Raw genomic sequence first — 14613 nt, forward strand, 5'->3', positions numbered from 1 at the left:
TTACAAAATACTACAAACTAATTTACTCTTTATCAAGATACTACCTTCCGAATTACCTAAATTCAAATTTATAAACCATGCATTGCAATAGAAGCAAAATTTCAGTCAACCCAAATAGAAAAGTACTTGTAACACTGTCAAATTACCTCGATTATTCGAAGAGCACGCAAGACAATTTGTTTGATCAACCACTGCTTCATGTCTCTGCAATACATGAGTCCAACAGTTTCAACATATATCTCAACATCATCGCAATCATCGAGCTACAGACATGAATGATTAGACTTCTCTACAGATAGTTTATCAGCAGAAATGCCGCTGTTATCTGCTAAGACATTTCTGTAAACACTCAGCTTCACACAAAATAAATCCTTGTTTTCCTAGTAAGATCACCTTCATATCACTAGTTCCAGGTTCCCCAAACTCAATTCCAACATTCCTTGGCAAACTTTCTATTTTAGGCCTTGAAACCCTCTCATTAACAACAGAAGCACTAACAAAGAATTCATTAATAGAGTGCAGCTAAGCTGATTTACAAAAACAAAAGCTCAATCTATTATCATACAAAAACAAAAGCTCAATCTATTATCATACAAAAACAAAAGCTCGGCCATGATCACTTCTTTCTAAGTTTCTAATTTTCATTAATTTTCATCTGATACGTTTTCCATGCAAGGCATGACTCTATATAGAAGAACCTACTGCTGATGTGGCAGCAGTTAAAGAATCCTACAGCTGTAAACAGTCCTAAATAATAACTAATTAAAACTTAAATGTAAAACAATCATCCGCCTAATTTCTCTAATAATTCGAATAATCGTGAAGCCCTCCCCTCCGCATCCTGCTTCTTTCATCTCTGTCACCTCTTCCCCTCCGCTTCCTGCGTTTTTCATCCTCATCAGAACATGAGGAATCTGGCTCTTCTGATACAGAACCATGGGATCTTGATGAGCTAGGACTTTCAGATTCTAAAGCGAGTTTTTGTTGTTGTTCAAGTACTCTCGCAAATTTTCAGTTATACCACCAAGCCCGATTGATGTGAAGAAATTAATTGAGAATCGTGTGTTCTTTGGATTGTCTATAGGGAAAATTGACTCATATGACTCTTGCATGACAGGATCTGTGAGGCGCTCGTTCAAAGTACGGATTCCTAGATGCTCTGACAATTCCTGCACCAAAAATACAGAGTCAATTTTTTGTAACACTAATTATATTCAGTAGACAACTTAGCAACACGCAAACAAATATAAGAATGCACCGCTTCACATGAAACCTATTTTTGCCTACAATTTAGCAGTGAAACAGAAAAGAGTTCAAACATAAAATAAAAAATAAAAAATAAAAAAATATCATTGTCATCATCATGCTTGTTGTTAATCAATATGTTGACCTTAACATTGCATCCTTATCATCATGCAATTTTGCTGGTAAAATTCAAACACAGTATTTCATTTGCAACTTGACAACTATAATATAAGAGCATTCAAGGCAAAATAGTTCAGTATATTGCTTGACCAAAGTTATATAATGTATAAACACTATCATCTCATCAATTACCTGAAATAGAATCTTGATGAATATACGTGAAGAAGAAGTGGTATCCTCCTCAGTTAGACGTATATAGGCCAACACATGCCAAGCCAGAGCATCTGTACCAAGTAAGTGAGCAAAAAACTTGGCCAAATTACGCAGCTTTTTTGTTTCTAACCGATGAATCATCGAATATTGCTCAACAAAGCACTTTTCAAAGTTCTCTTGGTACACTTTGTTAATCACGCAAAATCGCTGCCCCAACAGACCGTAGTATAGGAGGTAGGTTCTTTCTTGACTGCAGCATTCCAGCAGTATGTTACAAAGTTCCATATACAAACCCAATCGGAAAAAATGGTAAGTTCCCAAGTAAGAAAAGAAACATGACACTTGCAATGCAAAATCATATGCTGCAACTTGCAACCTAGCATCAAGAAAATGATAGGCTAAAAACACAAATGTAAGCAAGCGAAAATGAAATTTTGAAAATTTTATGATGTGGACAGTGGTCTAAAAAAATCTGCAATTGACAAAGGTAATTAATTTGCTACAGAGGGTATCTACTAAACTTATAGCCCATCAAAAGTTTTTTATTTAGCTCAAGAAACCTATGTAGGAGATGATGCTGACCCTTCACAACATTAAAAAAAGAAAGGAGCACACAATATGATCCAGAAAAGTTACATTCATCCAAAAATACAGCTGGCTCGTGCATTTATCAGGACAGTTTTCTTGTGTTGCAGGTAGATTATATTTTATTTCTACACTTATGATATGTAAAAATATACATACTCGTTAATGCATATCATGCATATGCATTCAAGAATAACAGTTATAGTTTATAATCATTTGCTAATTTATAAAATTTAACAAGCATGTTAAACACAATAGGACTGATAGTACATTAATTACATCTTGCACTCATGTGGTGTTAATAATAAAACATGCAAACTCTGGTTACATGCATATATGGCTAGTACAAGAAGGAAGAAGCGCTAGGTTAAATCACTCAAGCACTAGAATATTTGTGGATCTTTACGGACTCAAAAATTCAAAAGAGCTTCTTAACAGCAAATATGTTGATATTCAAGTACCGTACCAACCTGGAAACAAACATATTTTAGGCTTTCTGCAGTTGTCAATAATTGAGTTACTGTTCACAATTTGGCAACCCCACAGTGGCCAGTGCCATTAACATCAGTTTATCAAACTAAACCAACATTCGCCTTAGCAGACAAAGAAATGCAAAATACCAAAAGCTGCACCTATTGAGTGTCACAAATAAAATTGATGCATAACCAAAGCAGCATCTGCCAAATGAATATGACAACATTACAATACTAGTGAATCATATACTTGTCATAATCATAAACAATCATACTGCTAATTCCAGTAAAGAAAAGCGGAATATCTATTGCATACTTACCTCCTCTCCAGGCTCGAGTTTAATTTTTAGCAACTTATGCCCAGCCGCTTCAAAGTCTACGCTAGACATGATGATTAAATATATTGTTCTCCGGAGATTGATGAGATTTGTTTCAGTTTCATCTCTAATTTTCATTTGTTCTTCTTCCTCATAATCTTCATGGTCGTCAGCAGAACCTCCATTAGAACCTCCTTCCTCGGACTCCTTGCCCAAAATGCTTTTCCTCAATTCTTCATATTTTTTCTCATTCTCCAGGAAATTATCACCTGGTTTGAAGATATCTGAACAAGGAGAGCAATTACAATTAGTAACCAAACCAAACCAGGTACACGAATATCAGTTATGAGGCATACCAAGAGTAATCTCAGGATCAATGTCCTCCTCTAGGAGAGGTATATAATGAGTTAATTGATCCTCCTGATCAACAAGGTCCAATTCCGGACGAACAGCTGGGTAGCCCTGAAACTTGGCTTTTCTGATTGCAAATAGTTCCTCAATTAAAAATCGAACCCTCTTGTCAATTTCTCCTTCATAAAGAATTGCCCGGAACCGCTCAAAAGCTCCTGCAGAATCAAGAAAAACAAAAGGCCCAAATGAAACTGTATTTTCTCTAATAAATAAATAGACAATGGTCACCATATAAGGTTTAAATGATTAAAAACAACATTTTGCAAAAGAACACACTATCATATGCTAAGCAAACTAAACAGCAATAAAAAGAAAAGAAAAGGTGATAACAATCATACCATCAAGGGCTTTGGGTGACATATCCTGCAGTAAGGATCCACATTCTTTCACAAAGCTGACAGCAACCTCAACGCTATCATCAGTGGGGTTCTCCAGCAAAACAGCAAGGAGCTCCAGGGCAATGAGTTCATGAGCCACTTGCTGGTTAACTAAGTGAGCTAGAAATTTCACAGCAGCAAGCAATTGAGGCTTGTCGTTTCTTTTATAAGCTCTCTTGAGCTGCAACACAATCCTCCGGAGTAATAGCTCACCCACCTCAGGGAATTTGGTGTTCACCACAGAGTCTAAGGCAGCAAACACATCAGTGAAAGCTGGAGATGCCATTTGTGATTTCAAACAAGATCTACAGAAAAGACCCCTTCCTCGAATCAAGTTCTCAGCAAACAATTCGGGGATGATATTCTTTATGTTCGTGGCATTAATTTTATTCAGCACACCATTTATACTCTTACGCAGAGAGTCCCAAGTCAACCTCTGGTACTCTACACCACTTTTATCCGCAACCCGTTTCATCATCAGCTCCAATTTAACAGGTGGGATGTAAACTCCCAGGCTCTTACCCAAATTCGACCTATCGCTCCTCCTCCCATTACTCGCCACCATCTTCAAAAGAGAAGAAATGAAACAAAAAAATTAAAGCTTCAAGGTGAAAATAAAAAACCCTAACTCAAACTTTCCTATATTTATACTGCAAAAATCTGAACTCATGCGGAAACTAACGAAGCCGACAAAATCAAGATTGAAATTGGCGTATTCTAAAAATATCAATAACAATTTTCAAATGACTTATTTCATTTTATGTATTACTATAGACACAAATTTAATTTTTTAATATGCTATCAAATAAACACAACTCTATCTTTTAATTATAAATAATACATTATCTTTCTAATATATCTTGTTTATAATAATTAGAGATTGGTATAGTTGGGATTTGCAAACAAGATAGGAATTATTCATCTTCAATGGAAATTCGTCCCAATGGAAACAATGAATTGTCAATTATTTTTTCCACACAATGGAGATGATAAAAAAGTGTTTCACATAGATGGGTGATGAGGACCACCCTCCCCGCTTTTCACAACAACAGGTAACAAAAGTTCTGAACCTAAACTCATCAAAAGTTGTTACCTATAACCTATTAAAAGTTGTGAATCTGAACTAATATCAAAAGTTCTAAATTGATAAGTTGAGGTCAAAGTATAAGTACCAAACAGCAAAACCTTACAAGTTGAGTTGAGGTGTGTAATTATATATTAAGCAAAAAATGAACTATTCAAAGCTATGTATGTGCCACGGACAGCAATCAGTAGAATGAAATCTTATCATATAAAATTTAAGTTAAAAAGGTCTCTTCTATTCTAGAGTAGAACACAGATATATCAAATATTAACAACAACACAACAAGTTACTTCAAAAGGACATAGGCTTGCTTTTATTATTATATCGAATCGAATGCAATAAGAAAATTGGATTCAAATTATCTCAATCTCCTCACCTCCTCCTCAAACCATCATGTATGTCTTTTAACTTTAATTTTGTTTGGAATAAGGTATACCCGTATTCAGGTAAAGAAAAAACTGATTGACAAAATTGAAAATTGCAGAGTTATGTTCAAGTTGTTTAAACCTCTGTAAAATAGATCATATATGGCTTCCATGATTAGCATAAAACCAGAGAGCATCCAGAGAAAGAAAAAAAACTATCTAACCTTGAAGATGGTGGTCCGACAAGCGACGAGCGGAGGTTCGAAATACTCAGAGAGCGAAGAAAGATTTTTGATACGGCCGATGACACGGTGGATATCGGTATCAATGGAGGTGTCAATTCCGACGGTGGCGTCGACGAGCGAAGACAGTGATCCAACCAGGAGACGTGGACGGGTAGGGTTTTTTTTTTTTTTTATGCAAGGAAAGAAGAAGTTAATTGGCTGGCTTATATAGTATAATATAACGGGTAAAGGCGGTGTTTACTTTGTTTTTTACAAAGTAAACCTTATTTTATGTGTTTTCACTATTGGATTAATTTTAGGGTCACATACATTAATATCATAATCAAGTACAAAATTACAACTAAGTCATATCACCAAACTTAATTCTTAATATATGATTATTCTCTATATGTTATGATTTTACATCATAATTTAAAAATTCTAGATTCCAGTTCATAAATCATAAACCGTAGAAAATATATTTTAGACTTCTAATTTACTAATTCTAATCCTTAAAATATATTAAAAATACTGATTTTACTAGTTTGATATAATAAAAAATTATAACTTGACATAGTGGTAAATAGTTTTTAAAATATGAATTTCTGTGTAATTTTCTCTTAATTTTATACTTCATTATCCAATAATGAAAACACTCCAAATAATAATACTTTGTTTTTATAATAGTATAATTGTATATAATATACGTAATTGTATAATTATATAACTAGTTTTTGACCCGTGCGATGCACGGATTCATCTTAATATATAAATATTAATAAAAATATAATTTAATAATTATAATTTAAATTCTGTATAACTCTTAGATATAGTACGAATAAAATAATTTTTTTATAAATAAATATAATAATATAACTAAAGTTAATATATTATATTTTTTATCAGTAAAAAAGGAGGAAGTGACACCTCAGCTCCATCGTTACTGTTTTATATTATATAATATAATATATAGATATGCAGAGAATTAGAGAGATTTTAGGGATTAACTTAAATTATGTAGAACTTTTAAATATAGATATGCAGAGAATTAGAGAGATTTTAGGGATTAATTTAAATTATGTAGAACTCTTAGATATAGTACGGATAAAATAATCTTCTTGTAAATAAATATAATAATATAACTAAAGTTAATATATTATAATTTATATTATATTTTTTTATCAATAAAAAAGGAGGAAGTGACACCTCAGCTCCATCGTTACTGTTTTATATTATATATAGATATATCTAGGTAAATAATTACTTTTTTGACACTTAGCACCTTAACTTAATATACAATCACATTTTATATATTTTAATCTAACTTTACTTTAAGAAGGAATTAATTAAAAAAAAAAAAAAAAGACAAAAAAAAGGAGAGGGATGGATGTCATGCTCCAATTTACGATGATCTCGTAATTTCTTGTGATTTCAAGTTGTTTCTTTGATTTTCATGTTGTCTTGACGAGATAGGTCACAGATCGGTATCTTAAGACCTTTTCTAGGTCTCCCCTTGGTCAGCTCTTGACATGCGGGTAAGGAGATGAATTATTCTAGTTGTTCGGGTTCTATCTTTTACGGTGAATCATCTTTGTTCGTACGTTTTTCCTCTTTTACGAATTTTTGCTTACAGTTGCGTATAAGTGTTGTTATTATCTGAAATTTTTACATGAGAGCACATGTCAGTGACTATTCCGTTTGGGGTTCGGATCAAAATAGGAAGGAGGAAGATGACCTCCTATACGAGTTTGTTAAGTGTGGTTTTAAAGATATTATTTTTTCTAGTTGGTTATGTTCGGTAGAAGGAGTTAGTGGGTTCTGAATCTGATTCTTTCGGTAGAAAGAATCGTTTCAGACGTAGACTGTCACACCCGACCCAAAACGACCTCAATTGGCATCGGACGTGAAATAGAATGATCACAATCAACACTTACTAGTCTCCAAATTATCCAAATATCATAAATATCACACTTTCCAAAAATTTCTCTTAGATATATTATAAAATAACTCCGTATTTCGACTACATTCAAGTCCCAAATTATTACCCAATACAATTAAATCTCCAAATAAGAGGCAATGTCCTAACTAAAGACAAAACCGATGACTTGATACTTCAACCTTCTCTATCAACCTGTAACTTCTCTTATACCGTGCTCTTTCTTGCCTAAATCATTAAAACATTTAAAACGTGAGACAGAAATCTCAGCAAGTAATTATCAACTACATAGATTAATTATACTCAAAATAACTATATCTATAGTTTACTTTTCAAAATGCATCATATAAAATTCATATTCTTAAAAACGAACATTTTATGAATTAAACCATAATAAAATAGTCAAATGTTACTTTTAACAAAACTTTCAACTTAAAATATCAAGCTTGCTATCATTTCTTAAAATATCAAGCATAGTCAAAACGTAAATCAATGTATTAAATTACTTAAGATAAAACTCGTGTTCAAAATAGCTATATACATTTATTTGGTTAAAATCTCAACTATACAAAATAAGTACATTTGCAATTAACCATTTACTAAAATCAACCGTAAATCAATAAACACTTCATAAACCGTATTACGATAAAATACTTTATAAATCGTATTTAGATAAATACCTCATAAACTGTATCTCAATAAATATTTCATAAATTGTATATCAATAAACTGTATTTTAATAAAATACTTCATCAACTATATATCAATAAATTCATCACAAATCGTATATCAATAAATACTTCATAAATCATATCTCGATAAATACTTCATAAATCGTATCTCAATAAATATTTCACAAACCGTATCCATCCGAGAGATAATCCCCATATGTATCAATCCCCATAATATAATATTATCGAGATATCTCATAATTTGCCTATCCCGCATGGTCTTACTCAACACTTCGTTGCCATACCCGATAGGTCTTTCAACTGTGTACACATGCCGTATTTCTCACTAAATACGGACTTTAATTAAAGCCATCTATCCGGATTACTCTTGATGGATACTAAAAATATTATAATTTCATAATATAATTTAAAATCATATATATATCCATCATAAATCAACATCATAAAGTTTCATAAGTACCTTTCTTAATCAATTTCCAAAATATTCAACCATAAATCATTATTGAACTAAAATCATCAATAATTAATTTAAAAATATACTTATCAATAACTTAAATTTCTTAAGAATACACATAAATCATCATATATAAACTTTATTTCAATAAATCATAAATTCATCAAAATTACTATTTTAATAATCTTTAATTAAAACTAAAATTTAATTTGAGAAATAAATTTATTGAAAATCACTTAATATGTAGACATATACTTTTGTACATAAAGCAATTTCAATAAAGTTTCTCAAAACTCTTTTCTTTAAATTCTACTCTTCAAAATATCAAATCTTACACAAATATTAATCAAATATACCAAGTTCATCAAAACAAAACACAAATCATGTATACATTTTATATATTATAGGTTAAAATTAACATGCAAATACATATATAATTACTTTGAACTTAACTTTAAGCTCATGTTAAAAACTAATTCATAGAAACTCCAATTAATCAAATGTATGTCAAAAATCACCACAAAAATTCAATTTTCTGGAAAATATAGAGTTATATATACATATATATATACATAAAAACTCAAAAGGGTAGTTGATAATTACTTACCTTAGCCATAATTGAGAGAAATAATACATTAAACCTCAAATTTGTCCCTCTAATCCGCCTAGGTCGAACCTAAGCTAGAAATCTCCAAATCCAAATCACACAGACCACAATGTGTATTAGGATGTCTAGAACCGACTGTAAAAAAAATCAGCTCGATCCGACGGTTCAATCTATAGATATCAAGTTTTGATCAAAGCTTGGTGATTTTAGGTGTTTGAATGGAGAGAATTGAGAAAATGGGGAAGATGAATATGAATTTTGATCAAATGTGCAGCTGATTATGCACGAAATATATACCTTGAATTGTGAGATTTGTGTTCCCAATAAGGAAAAATCTCCTTTTTGGTCCCTCTAAACTTTAACTTCTTTTAAAACTTACCCTAAACTTTTAATTTTACACTTAAAGCATGAAATTAGACTCCAAACTATATCCATAATACTCAATTAACTCCTCAATCAATAAATAAATATAATGTAATATAATATTAGGGTATAATAACTAAAATTAGGGACACGGATGTGACATAGACTTTGAGCGGATTTTCAATCTAACTTTTCGATAGAGAACAAACTTAGCATTGGAATAAGTTTTGAATAAGAGCCCCTTTGAGACCTAGATGTTTAAATTGGTTGCAATTTGATAAAATTGATAAAAAAAATGGATTCATTGTTGTATTAGACGTTTAAATCGGTTCGTTTGGTAAAAGACTCGTATTAGACCTTGGGTTAATTCGTTAGTAAAAATGATTTCAGTGAGAAAAATAGTCAGGTTAGACTTATAGTTGATTCGTTTGCCATTCGTTTTAAGACGTAAGATGATTTTGAATCGGGTTTGTCCGGTAGAACGAGCAGATTAGACTTAAAATTTTGGTTTGTCTTAAAGAGACGTTTGGACTTGAATTAAATTTGTATAGTAAAAAGAATAGTTGGGACCATAAATTGAATTGGTTGAGAATTGTCTATGAAGGGGAATTGTCTATGAAGTAAAATAAGTTTGGTTAATCACTTGAAAAATAAACAGTAATATAAATAAATAAAAATAAATAGTACAAAATTATATATATATTTCGGTGAACATAAATATATGAGAATATGTAGTTAAATGTATGAGAATTATTGATTGCATTAATAATTTGGAGATTTCACTAGAAATGACTAATAGTTTACTCTAAAACTGTTAGAACTACGTGGCTTTGATTCTCAATTTAGAATTATTGAGATACGTAGGAAGCTTGATAAATGATATCAAGTCCAAGCCAAACAAATAAATAAATAAAACTTTACGGTTAATAAGTGATAGGTCGATTTTGTAGGAAATATATTAGACTTTTAGATTGATTCGAATAAATTTGTATCTATTAGAAAATTGATGAGTCGAATTCGTAGATAATTATCTTATCTCACCGTCGTACCCAATGCTGTTAGGGTCGGGTGTGACACCTGATATCTACCATGTTATCGGGATGGTAAGCAGATATCAATCCAACCCAGGACGAGCTCATTGGTTTACTATGAAGAGAATATTGAGGTATCTCAAAGGAACGACAGATTATTCGTTGTGTTACCAAGGAAAGAGTATTATAGTTAAAGGATATACAGATGTAGACTGGGAGGAGACTTGGATGAGAGAAAATCCACATCTGGATATGTCTTTTTATTCGAAAATAAGGCAATTTCTTAGAGTAGTAAGAAACATACATGTATAGCCTTATCCACCATAGAAGCTGAGTATGACTTACTCATCTGCAGCATAAGAGGCCGTTTGGTTGAATATATTTATGGATTACCTAAACATTGTTACTGCAAACTCTATATACTAATTAGTAGTGATAGTCAATCTGCTATTGCTTTTTCTAAGGATCAAAGGTTTCATAACAAAGAAAAGGGAAAATTACAAAATTGGGTCAAATGGGAGGCCCATTTACATATTTAACCTATTTACTCATCATCCTACTACATATCTAGACTGATTTTGTGTGACTTTCCTATAATACCCTCAATATTTATGCGCGTCTCACCCCCTCCCGTCTGACTTCGCAAATTCAATATTATGCGAAGCCTGCGAAGCCTGCGAAGCCTGCGAAGCTAGAGTTTGATTTATTTGATGAATTTAATTCGCATATGCGAAGCCTGGATATGTTTTGTAGCTAATTCGCGAAGTGGTATATAACAAAAAAATGACAAATAACAACAGATTCTAACATTAAAATCATAACATTATCAAAATTTACAACAAGATTGCCACAATAAACTCCTAACAAACCACCTCATAATACATAGGCTACTATTCACTAAGATTGCCATAATAAACTCCTAACAAATCACTTCATTATACATAGGCTATTATTAACCACAGAGGGATGGAAGTCCAGGCGTTTTTGAATGGATGTCTCTCATGGCACCCTAACACACCGGCTTCTAGGAATGAATATTACGTATTCAACCACCTTCAGAAAAATTTAATCGTGTTAGTCAGAAAAAAGGAAGATTTGGCTTCGCGAAACGATGATTCGCTAAGTATGCGAACATAAATGTATAAGGAATGTGACGCTTTGACTTCGCGAAACGCTGATTTTGCGGAGTCTGCGAGAGAAATTTATCGAATTACTTCGCAAACTTCGCGTAATCAACGTTTCGCGAAGTGAAATCGATAAATTTCTCCTCGAAGACCTCGCGATAACCGCATATGCTAAGTGGATTTATGGGGGAAAATGCAGAAAAAACAGCATATACTTACATTTTTTTATGAACCCAATATGATAAACTGGGAAAAATGATGAAAATAACGTAGAATCACCATTTCTTCGAACGAGCAGGAAATGGAAGATGAAGAACCATGACTTCATTTTCTAGGATTAGGAAGTTGCAGAATCAAGAGATGAAGAGAGGAAGAAGAGAAATTCATTGTGATTTGGAGAAATGAACCAGATTTCGTGGAATTTAAAGGAAGATAGGAAGATCAAAAGTCTTGGAATCATTAATGGAGGAGCTGCCACCGTTTCGCGCAACCAAGGAGAAGAGGGGAGAGAACGTTCGCGTAAGGGAGGAAGTGGGAAGGTTAGGGGTATTATGGGAAAGTCACACAAAATCAGTCTAGATATGTAGTAGATTGAGTAAATGGGTTAAATATGTAAATGGGCCTCCCATTTGACCTAGTTTTGTAATTCATATTGAGATTAAGTATCGCTTTGTTATAGATTTAGTTGCACGCAATAAAGTTTGTATGAAATATGTTTGACTCATGACATGGTTAACAAAATGTATAAAGAGAGAGTTTTTGTGAAACATATTAGGTCACAGGAATTGCTTAGAATCTAAACATATTTCTATTACATGTAATTTTTATAACATGTATTTTGAATTCAATAAAGTGTCTTTGAATTATTTATAATACACATATATGTAAATATTATATGTTAATATTTGCAATTGAGCATGTCGGGTAGAGAAGTAACTCACTCACACGAGTATTACCTCATTTTGTTAATTGTGGTGACAAAGATAAGGATGAGGCGAATTTTTGAATAAACAAGAACTTACTCAATAATTGACATCGTCTTGTAATAAATATGAATCTAAGTTTATTAGTTTGCATGATAGATATATACATACAAGTAGATAATTATGTATACAAAAGATTGTTTATAATATGAGATTTCAATTATAGTTGTTTGAATGAAATCTTCTGTCTAAAATAGCCGAAGGTAGTTGTGAGCACGGACATTTTTCGACCCTTACGATGAGATTATATTACCTGCACAAAGTTATTGTAGGTAGTTTTCTACACCACATCTCACATGCGCACGAGTCAGGATCCGAACCACGACTTCAAGCTGTAAAATTGTATTTTCTCTTAAAGGGTAGCCGGTCGGCTACCCCCATCGCCGATCGACGACCAATCTTTGATTCCAAAACTCTGTCGTTTTATACAAAATAAACAGTTGAAACCGCTTCTGCCACGTTAGTAGCCGGGCGGCTACAGGCGTCGCCGATCAGCTACCACCATAGTCGGTCGGCTACGAGAATGTTTCCATCAGTTTAATTTCGAATCTTAGATAATTTGCTGCCCAAATCAATAGAAACAACTAGAAGACTGCTAAAAGAGGGGTTGGCTTTTTGGAAAAAAGAGTTTTGAGAAAAAGAAGGGTTACAATTGTTCTTAAGGGATTTCAATACCAAATTAAACACAAAAAGTGTGTCAATAAGTGGTATTACATTCTGGAACTTCATCTGTGTTCTTCAAGCAATGTTTTAGATACTGTAACCATCAAAATACGATTTTCGGGTCTTTACTCTGTAATATTAGTTACAATTGTCATTCAAAACGTATTTGGAGTGAATTGCTTGGATTTCTGACTGCATTTCAACTTGCTGAAGAAGAAAAGGTAGAAAGGAATTACATTTAAAGGAAATTTGGGATTTTTTACCATTGTAAATTATGGATTGAAGTACAATCCTAATTTTGTTCGTAGTTTGTTCGCAATTGAGAGCAATCACGCATGGAAGATGCAAGGTTTTTCACGTGCTCCGTATCAGTTCCGAGGGTTAATTATTCGAAAAACGTATGTTGGGAGGGTTAATTGTAACATTTCAAAGTTCAGGAGGTCAATTGTAGTATTTGGACAACTTGAGGGGGTGGGGATGTATATGCCTAAAAAAAGCATACCACATACCTTTATTTACAAACTTTTTAAACCATAGACATCCGTTTGCAAATTGGGCAAACTATAAGTTTTTCTTTTCTTTGCCCAAAATAAAATTGACTAATTTTACAAGACATACAAAAATTAGAGGCAGCAACAGAGGCGAGAAGATAATCAAAATGGCAAAAAAATATTCGAGTTCAAGGCATTTTCTAACATATAAGCATTCATTAAGGGAAAATTTATTTTGATTTTCTAAAATATATATATATACTAGTTTTTGGCCCGTGCGATGCACGGATTCATCTTAACATATAAATATTAACAAAAATATAATCTAATAATTACAATTAATGATATAAAGGTGCTATATAAATTAAATATTATTATTTTATTTTCACATTTACTTTAAATAATCTTTTTATAAATAAATATAATTAAAATTAATATATTATATATTATATTATATTTTTTATCAGTAAAAAAGGAGGAAGTGACACCTCAGCTCCATCGTTACTGTTTTTTATTATATATAGATATGCCGAGAATTAGAGAGATTTTAAGGGTTAATTTAAATTATCTAGAACTCTTAGATATAGTACAGATAAAATAATATTTTTATAGATAAATATAATAATATAAGTAAATTAATATATTATATATTATGTTATATTTTTTATCAGTAAAAAAGGAGGAAGTGACACCTCAGCTTCATCGTTACTGTTTTATATTATATATATATATATATATATATATATATATATATATATATATATATATATGAGAGGGCTCTTGTGAGAACCCTTTCCTATGTGAGAACTCACCTTAGGTGAGAACCACCCAAAACTACGTAGTTTTGGGGGTTTT

General features: G+C 32.1%; 1 pseudogene; it reads right to left on the reverse strand.

Annotated features, from left to right (window-relative positions):
- Positions 1-478: 478 nt before the first annotated feature.
- LOC136220118 (uncharacterized) lies at positions 479-5615 on the reverse strand (annotated as a pseudogene).
- Between the last annotated feature and the right edge of the window lie 8998 nt (positions 5616-14613).

This window comes from Euphorbia lathyris, chromosome 2 (genome assembly GCF_963576675.1).
Source record: "Euphorbia lathyris chromosome 2, ddEupLath1.1, whole genome shotgun sequence".
In the NCBI taxonomy this organism is placed as follows: domain Eukaryota; kingdom Viridiplantae; phylum Streptophyta; class Magnoliopsida; order Malpighiales; family Euphorbiaceae; genus Euphorbia; species Euphorbia lathyris.